General features: G+C 43.7%; 1 pseudogene across 1 annotated transcript; it reads right to left on the reverse strand.

The window, feature by feature from the left end:
* Nucleotides 1–5915: 5915 nt before the first annotated feature.
* LOC308647317 (large ribosomal subunit protein uL22-like) lies at nt 5916–8100 on the reverse strand (annotated as a pseudogene). Its single transcript has 2 exons — nt 8031–8100; nt 5916–6828 (listed from the first exon to the last, which is right to left on the reverse strand). The product of its transcript is annotated as a large ribosomal subunit protein uL22-like (transcript).
* Between the last annotated feature and the right edge of the window lie 210 nt (nt 8101–8310).

The following is an 8310-nucleotide window of genomic DNA, read 5'->3' on the forward strand; positions in this document are numbered from 1 at the left end:
TGTTATTGTGCAAACATCCCAGCGAATTTGTAAGAACTAGGATGACTAGAATATCATTAGGTGACATAATCTTATGGGATTTTTATCCCATATGTGGTCCGCGGTTGACCTATGTTCTTAGGCAGTGCATGGCTGTAAATTACCTAGAGAGGTTTGCTACTAGGGACTCCTCCCCTACTATAAGCATGGCTCATAGAACTCAGTGTCCTTTCTTCTACCATGTAACAAAAATTCTGTGGCCCGAGGGTTTCTCTTTTTGCCTGGCTGTCAGGAAGCTTGAAGCTACATTCTCTATTAATTCCCAATTGTTACCTTAGCTCCCCCTACCCCTACCTTCAGCAATTTCATTGTCACTCTTTTATGATAATTTTCTTTTTCCTCCTTTGAGTGTTTTGTTCACTGATTTTGCAAAGAAAGATATGGTACATTTTGAGAGAAATTCAAATATCTGTGAATTCAAGGAAGATATTTAAGGGAGTTAGAAAATCTGGCCCCTTTCTATGTCTTAAACTTGATCACATCCATCCAGACAGGCTGATTCACAGCTGTTCAGAGGTGTATTTAGTCCCTCTACTAATATTACTAAGGACCCATGTGTGCCAGACACCTTACTAGGCCCCAGACATATAGTGATGAATAAGAGTCTGCCCTGACCTTTGCATTATACACTCAGCAATACATTTAACAGCACAAAAGGTCTAACTCATACTTTATGACACTTTCTACTACATGGTCAGACCATAAAAAATTTGACAACTTCTACTGATGGACATATATACTGTTTCTAATCTTTTGTTATAAAAATAAAGTTGCAGAGTGGGCATGGTGGCCCACATCTATAATTCCAACTACTCAGGAGGCTGAGGAGGGAAGATCACAAGTTTGAGGCTAGCCTCAGCAACTTAATAAGACCCTGTCTCAAAATTTTAAAACATTTTTCAAAAGGTTGGAGATGTAGCCCCATGGTAAGCATCTCTGGGTTCAATCCTCAGTACTGAAAATAAAATAAAATATAATAAAAAGAAAGAGTTGCAATAATTTATTCATATACATTGTACACACCTAAGTGTACACTACATGTTAAATTCCTAGAAGTAGTATGACTGTCAAAGGACATGTCTTTAGTAAAGATCCCAATTTATACTCCTCAGTAACAATCTAGGACAGTTCCCATTTCCCTATCCTCCTGCTAACCATATATATATATATATATATATATATATATATATATATATATATTATATTGAGAGAGAGTGAGGGAAATTTCCATTTCTGTTTTTGATGCTAGGGATCGAAACCAGGGGCACTTTATCACAGAGCTATATCTGAGTTCTTTTTTTTATATTTATTTTTTTTAATTTTCAGCGGACACAACATCTTTGTTGGTATGTGGTGCTGAGGATCGAACCCTGGCCGCATGCATGCCAGGCGAGCGCCCTACCACTTGAGCCACATCCTCAGCCCTACATCTGAGTTATTTTTATTTTTCACTTTAGCTCAGGGTCTCACTAATTTGCCGAGACTGGCCTTGGACTTTCCTGAGCCCTCCGAGTAGCTGGGACTACAGACAAGGGCCACTGTTCCTGGCACCATATTTTTAAACATTTTTTTTTCTGAATTTCCAAGTGAAAAATGGAATCTTGTCTTTGGTATTTCAATTTACTTTTTTTGTTTTTACTTTTCAAACATGAAAAAGCAAATAGCTCAACGAACAACACTTAGAAATAATCATTGTTTAAAAATTACCATATTTGTTTAATTGGGGGTGGAGTATTTGGAGACAAATTATATGCATCATGATATTTCTCCAACTACCGTCCTAGGTACTACATAAAGTATTAAAGACTTTATATTTAACATAGGTCATTTTCTTATTCAAAAATACAAATTTCACCCTTAAAAATTTAACAAGGCCCTAACACTCTAGTTCATAATTGAAATTCACCAGTTTTGCCAGAAGTGTCTTTACAGTCAGTTCCAATCAGGAGCCCATCATGGACCCCACACCAAAGTCTGTGGCTGCCTCTCTTAGGTGTCTTAGTCTGGAGTGGTCCCTGCTCCCTTTCCCAGGGCACTCCCCAAAGGGACTGGGCCAGACACCGTGTGCAATGTCCCACCCTGGCAGTTTTCTGATTGTCTCATTGCCATGTCCTTTAGTTTCTTGTACTGTCCCCTGCATTTCTACAAAGTAGCATCTGGACCCCAAAGGATGGATTAGAATTAGGTTAGACACTTTGGGGGCAAGGATTTAATCAATACTTCCTGGAGGTGCTGCCTGCTTCTTTGTGCCTGTATCAGTAGTTACAATGTCATGTTGTCCCACTATGATGCTGAATGTGGTCACAGGTTAAGGTGGTGACCACAGCACTCCATGGTAAGGGTCCATTTCTCCTCTTCCGGCCAGCGTTGGATCCACTCATCCATTTATGGTTTCAAGTGAGTCAATTAGCAGGGTTGTAAAATGAGGATTTTCTGATTTTGCCCTTTCATCTGCACTTCTCAGTGTGCATTCTTTACTTGAATTTCATTAAATATGAGTGAAATTGACCATCCTTTCAAATGTTTAAAAGCCATTTTAATTTCTTTCAAAGGGAATTGTCTTGTGTTTCCTTTGGGATCTGGGCAATTATGGTGCAGCTGGTGTTATGGTTTGGTTCTGGAATGTTCCCCAAAGGCTCATGTGTTGAAGGCTTGGTCCCCAAAGCAGCAATGTTCAGAGTGGGCCCTTTGGGAAGTGATTAGATCATGAGAGTTCTGATCTCATCAGTGGATGGATCCATTGATGGATTCATAGGTGAATGGAGCTGCTCGGAGCTGGGAGCTGGTGGAAGAGAGAGTCCTGGGGGCGTGCCCTTGTAGTCTTGCCAGTCCCCCCTCCCCTCCTGCCTTCTCCTGCTCCTTCTTGCCTCCCGCCTCCCTTCTGTTCCCAGAAGAGAACAAGCAGAAGTGCCTCCCCAAAGGCAGGGAGGCCAGTCACCAGCAAGAACAGCATGGAGAGTGAGGTAATGCTGGGCTGTAATGGTGTAGGAAATCATCTCTGGGCTGGTCTCTCCTCATTTATAAGGTTGTGACTAGGCCACCTCTTGAGTCTACAGCATCTGGCGTCGGGTATGGCATATAACAGCAGCTGCCCGGTACATATTTGTTGATTTAAATGTAATTGGTTGAAAATGAGTATTGGTATCTTATTCATCTCTTGCTGGTTGGTAATTCTTGTGCTCTGCAGTGTAATTTGACATCCTTTTAAAGTTTTTTGTTGTTGTTGTTGTTGTTCAGGGGTTCACATTTTCTATGTTTTTCTTCTTGTTTTCTTGTTATATTATTTTCCATCCATATTTTTGTATCTGCATTACTGTCCTTATAGCAGCAAAATGACTAAAATATCCTAAATGGCAGGTTGTTAAGTCAAGCTTAGCTAAGCAATGGAGCAGAAGTTGTCAAAAAGTATTAAGAAAAAACCCTATAGCTGGGTGTGATGGCACATGACTGTAATCCCAGTGACCTGGGAGGCTGGGATAGGAAGACTGCAAGTTTGAGGCCAGCCTTGTCAGCAGAGTGAGGCCCTGTCTAAATAAAAAAGAACTAGTGATGTAGCTCAGGGGTAAAGCCTCCCGGGCTTCAATCCCCTGTTGAGAGAGAGAGAGAGAAATAAAGACAGAAAGAAAAGGGCTCAAGTGCAAAGTCACCTTATGGTAAGAACCATTAAAACTATTTAATATGTAGGCCTAGGAAATCCCTGAGACAGTGCTGATTGGTTGGAGGAGAGTCAGGAAACTCTGTGCACACCGAATGAGAAGTGGAAACTCCAACTCAAGCCCCTAGTTTTAGTGGGTTAGGGATTCTCTTCCCCCAAATCCCATCCTCCAATCTAGGTTGACTACCTTTCTGGAAGGATCCATCCAACATGCCAGCAGCACGGTGTCTGTGTGGGTGGGATTATGGGTGTTCTTTAAGAACTGCCTCTTGCTTAGCTGTGTCTTCTCCCCCTCCCTGAAGTTCTGAGGATTTATTACTGACAGTCAAGAAAAACTAACAAACAGGAACTGGATTGATTTCAAATTCTACTTTAAATCACTAATTTGTGTAGCCAGCTTTATCTAATTGGCACTATTTTGAGAAGAAAAAGCAGATTGAAAAATAGCAAATGCTTCCAATGACCGGTTAGTGAGGCCCAAGAAGGGTCTGATGGCCTGGGGTGGGCAGCAGGACAGGACCAGAACTCAGGCCCCTTTCCTCACATCCCCGGCCCCCAGGAATTACTTGCTGCTTGCTCTCTCACTAAGTCAGCAATGCTGGGGGCCTCAGACTCCCTGGCCTCACAGCTCCATTCCACTGGCCTGATTGGTGTGGAGAGAGAGAGTGGGGAGAGCCACCCGACCCGGCTCTGCTGGGAAAGCCCTCTGGACTGCAGATCAAACACTCAGAGCTGCTGGTGGAAGTCCTATCTCCTGCACCAGGGCCAGGAGCTTTCTGCCCACAAGGCAAGTGTTGAAAATCTGTGGTTGGGTGATTCTGCTTCATGACATTCACAAAGGCTGCAGGCAAGTCTGTGTCATTTCTACATGTGAACATTTTCTTGGGAATATCCAGATCACACCCACAAGTCCTCCCAGGACACTTCCTCCAGGCAGGCTCTGACTTGCTCTGAGATTGGGGCGCTGCTCCAAGAGTCCTTGCCATGCTGGGCAGGAGTGTCACTGGGCTCCTCGCCATTTCCACACTGATGGGACCTAATGGAGGTGAGGAAATGCAAACATGTCCAAGCTCCATCAGGGCCTGTGCCAGCAGCTCCAGGCTCCACACAGGCACCAGGGGCTTGGCTCAGCTGTGACAGTCCTGGAAGCTCACTGCGTGAATGGATCTCTGGTTTCAAAGCTGAGAAATGAGCGTGAGGATTTTTTTTTTTTCTGGTATCTGGGAAGATGAATCCATAGTGGGTGTTGTGAGGCCCCCTAGGTCAGCTGCAGGAGACATTCTGCTTTGGAGCTCTGGTCTGTGGTGAGGAATTTCTTTGGACTAAGATAAGGCTGGGAGATGGCTCCTGGGTCTGGGTGCACACTAGGAGAAGGTGCTTTAAAAAAGCAGTAGAGAAACTCTGAAGGTCAGAAGGAACTTGAACCTGAAGATTTGTTGGGGTCTCAAGGCCAACACTGAGGACTTCTTTCTAAACCTCACCTGGGAAAACAGACAGGCACTAACATGATTAAATCTTAAGAACAGATTGCATGCTAAGAGTCAAAGAGATGCATATTCTTAAAAGAAAATCTTTAATGGCTTTTCAAAGAATTACAGAAAGAAGCCAAGTGCAACAGTGCATGCCTGGATCCCAGCTACTTGGGAGGCTTAGGCAGGAGGATTACAAGTTTGAGGCCATCCTTGGCAATTTATCAAGACCTTGTATAAAATTACAACAACAACAATAAAAAGGCTGGGGTGTAACTCAGTGGCTGAGCACTTGCCAAGCATGCATGAGGCCCTGCACCAGGGAAAAATTAAATCACAAAAAGAATACATGATCATTGTAGCCAATTCAAATAATAAGCAAATAAAAATGATTCCATTATCCTAAAGAGGCACAAAATTAAATTATGCATCATTTTCCAAATTACCAGATTGGCAAGATTAAAATTAATAGCAATATGCAACAAGGGTTTAGGCCAGAACTTCTCAGCCTTGGCCCTGTTGATGTAAGTCCCCGCTGTGGGGCTGTCCTGTGCATCAGGCTGAGCAGTGCCCTGGCCTCTGTCCTCTCGATGCCAGCAGCACCTCCACTGCCATCCTCCAGGTAGATGACAACCATACTGTCTCCAAGCATTCACAAATACTCCCTGGGGGCAAAATTTCCTCCAGCTGTGAGCACTGGAGGTGTACAGCCCCCAACAGCCCTGGTGGGGTGGGGTCAGTAGTGTGGCATTTCCATCAGACATTTAAACTTTGCCACAGCAACTTCACTTCAAAATACATTTACAATATATAAACTTCTTCGAGAAGTCTTTTAATGCACCATTGGTAATATTTTAGTTTTAAAAATGAGTGACATCAGTAGGTAATTAATTCAATATGGAGACATAGACAAGTTCTGATGTAAAGAGGTCTGCAGGGTGCATTTATTAAGGAGGAAAAGCAAGGTGCAGTGTGGAGGCATTTTACAAAATTCTATGAACAAGTGCATGTGAATGTGAGAATGTGCATATACCAAAATATGATTGGGCTCTGGGTTTCCAAAGCCTGGAAGGTGTACTAACCACAGATAGTGCTCACTCTCTCTGCAGAGTAAGATGGTGGGATGCAGGGAGCACACAGGATTTTTTTTCTTTTACTTGCATTTATTTTTTGCTGAATTTATTCCCATACCATAAGTTTTTGTTTCTTTAGCTTCTTCTGGGATATCTTTTTCTTCTGTGCACCCTCCTCTTCTGGTTTAGGAACAAACTCATGTATGGGCTAATCCGACCATGAGCTCTGTAAGTACAGCAGCCCATTTTGGGTGCTTTGTTCACCTGGATGTGTTCAATGACCAAAGTTCAGCATTACTCTCTGCATTTTTAAGCATGTGCAGCAATAGTTCAGCACTCTTTTTGGGCCACCGGCCCTGTGTCCAGCCCACTGTTTGGCCTGGGCACACCTCCCAACTCAACCATTGTAATGCCAGAATAGCATCCACTGCTTCTTTAAAGTGACATCTTTCAGGTACTTGGTGGCTTTTCGGATATGCGTACTCTTGATGGCCTGCGCAGTTTCACGGGTGTTCTTAAAAGTGAACACGAAGATTTGAACCTCTTGATTTGCATGATTTTGTGGGGTTTTCTGGGTCAAGAGAGTAGTGGACTATTTTCACAGATCACCTCAGGCTGCTTACCGGGAGAGGCACACAGGATTTTTTTATATCTATTTTAAATATTCCAGCACCACTTGTCACCTTCCAAGAACAAAAGTAAAGATAAAAATAAGAGGTAAAGGATAAAAGGAAGGAAAGAACAGAACACTTGCTGGAGTGTCCCCCTGACCCTAAGTGCAGAGATCCAGCTTAAGGGGTTCCTTGTGCTCACACTTTTAAAGTCCCTGAGGCAGCATCATGTAAATTGGCAAAGTAGGACAGCTATTTCCATTTTGCAAATGGATAAACTGAGAGTCAGTATAGTGTGTGGCCCAGGATCCCACAAGAAATGGTAACTCTGGAGGAAAGAAAGGGGAAGCCCCATCCCTAGAGTCCTGGGCTGCCATTCCTTCTGCCACCCTGCAGGTAACAGGAGCAAGATTCTTGAAACCACAGTTCCAGCATCCATCCCCTTAGTTCAAGGCCTTGGGTCTCTACACTTTTAACTTCAGCTTTATTCCTTCAAAGACAGCTGGTGTTCTCCTCTCCCAAGCAATGTACATCCTTGCTGCGCTTCTTTTCTGAAGGCAACGTCCTTTAGGAAGACCAGGCACTTAGACCATGCTGCTCCGGGCTCCACAGTCAGCTTGCGACACGGTCACCTAACTCCAGGGTTCTGAGGATCCACGTAGGCACACGCGCGAATGAGTTTTGTAAAATACAAATACAATTTTAGTTGATTCTATTTTTTTTAAAAGAGAGAGAGAGAGAGAATTTTAATATTTATTTTTTAGTTTTCGGTGGCACAACATCTTTGTTTGTATGTGGTGCTGAGGATCGAACCCAGGCTGCACGCATGCCAGGTGAGCGCGCTACCGCTTGAGCCACATCCCCAGCCCTAGTTGATTCTATTTTTTACAAATGAAAAACTCTAGCTCTCTTTTTGGGAGGTTAGAATAACACTAGCAGGGTAAGTGAAAGTGAGAGGATGTTGGGGAAATTGGAAGTTGACATACATAGAGTATTGGCCATCTGCATGGGGAAGGCTACAGAGTTCAGAAATGGCTTAGCTCGCCCCAGCTCCTACTCACCTGAGTCAGGCTTCTTTAGAACCTATACTGGGCTTTGGGACCTACTGTCATCAGTGAGATGCCACAATGCTAAACATCCTAGGGCAGGAAGAACAGGGTACAAGAAAAAAACAACAGATTACCAGCACCACGGATTACATCCACCAGGCAGAAGCAGATGACAGGGGCTGGAGGTACAGATGTGGTGTCCATAGCAGCAAGAGACTCCCTAAGCCATGGGAGACCTTTACTCTTCCTCTTTCTCCCCTCCCCCTTCCTTTGGTTTTCAGCACCCCCTCTTCACCCTACCCTTGCCACATAGTCCTGGTGAGATGCCAAAGTGTCCTGAAACCCCAAATGTGCACATCTTCCAAGACAGGTACAAAGAACATTTCCTGAGATTAAAAAAAAAACCCAATGCCG

This window comes from Spermophilus citellus, assembly GCF_964194105.1.
Source record: "Spermophilus citellus genome assembly, chromosome: 4".
Lineage (NCBI taxonomy): Eukaryota > Metazoa > Chordata > Mammalia > Rodentia > Sciuridae > Spermophilus > Spermophilus citellus.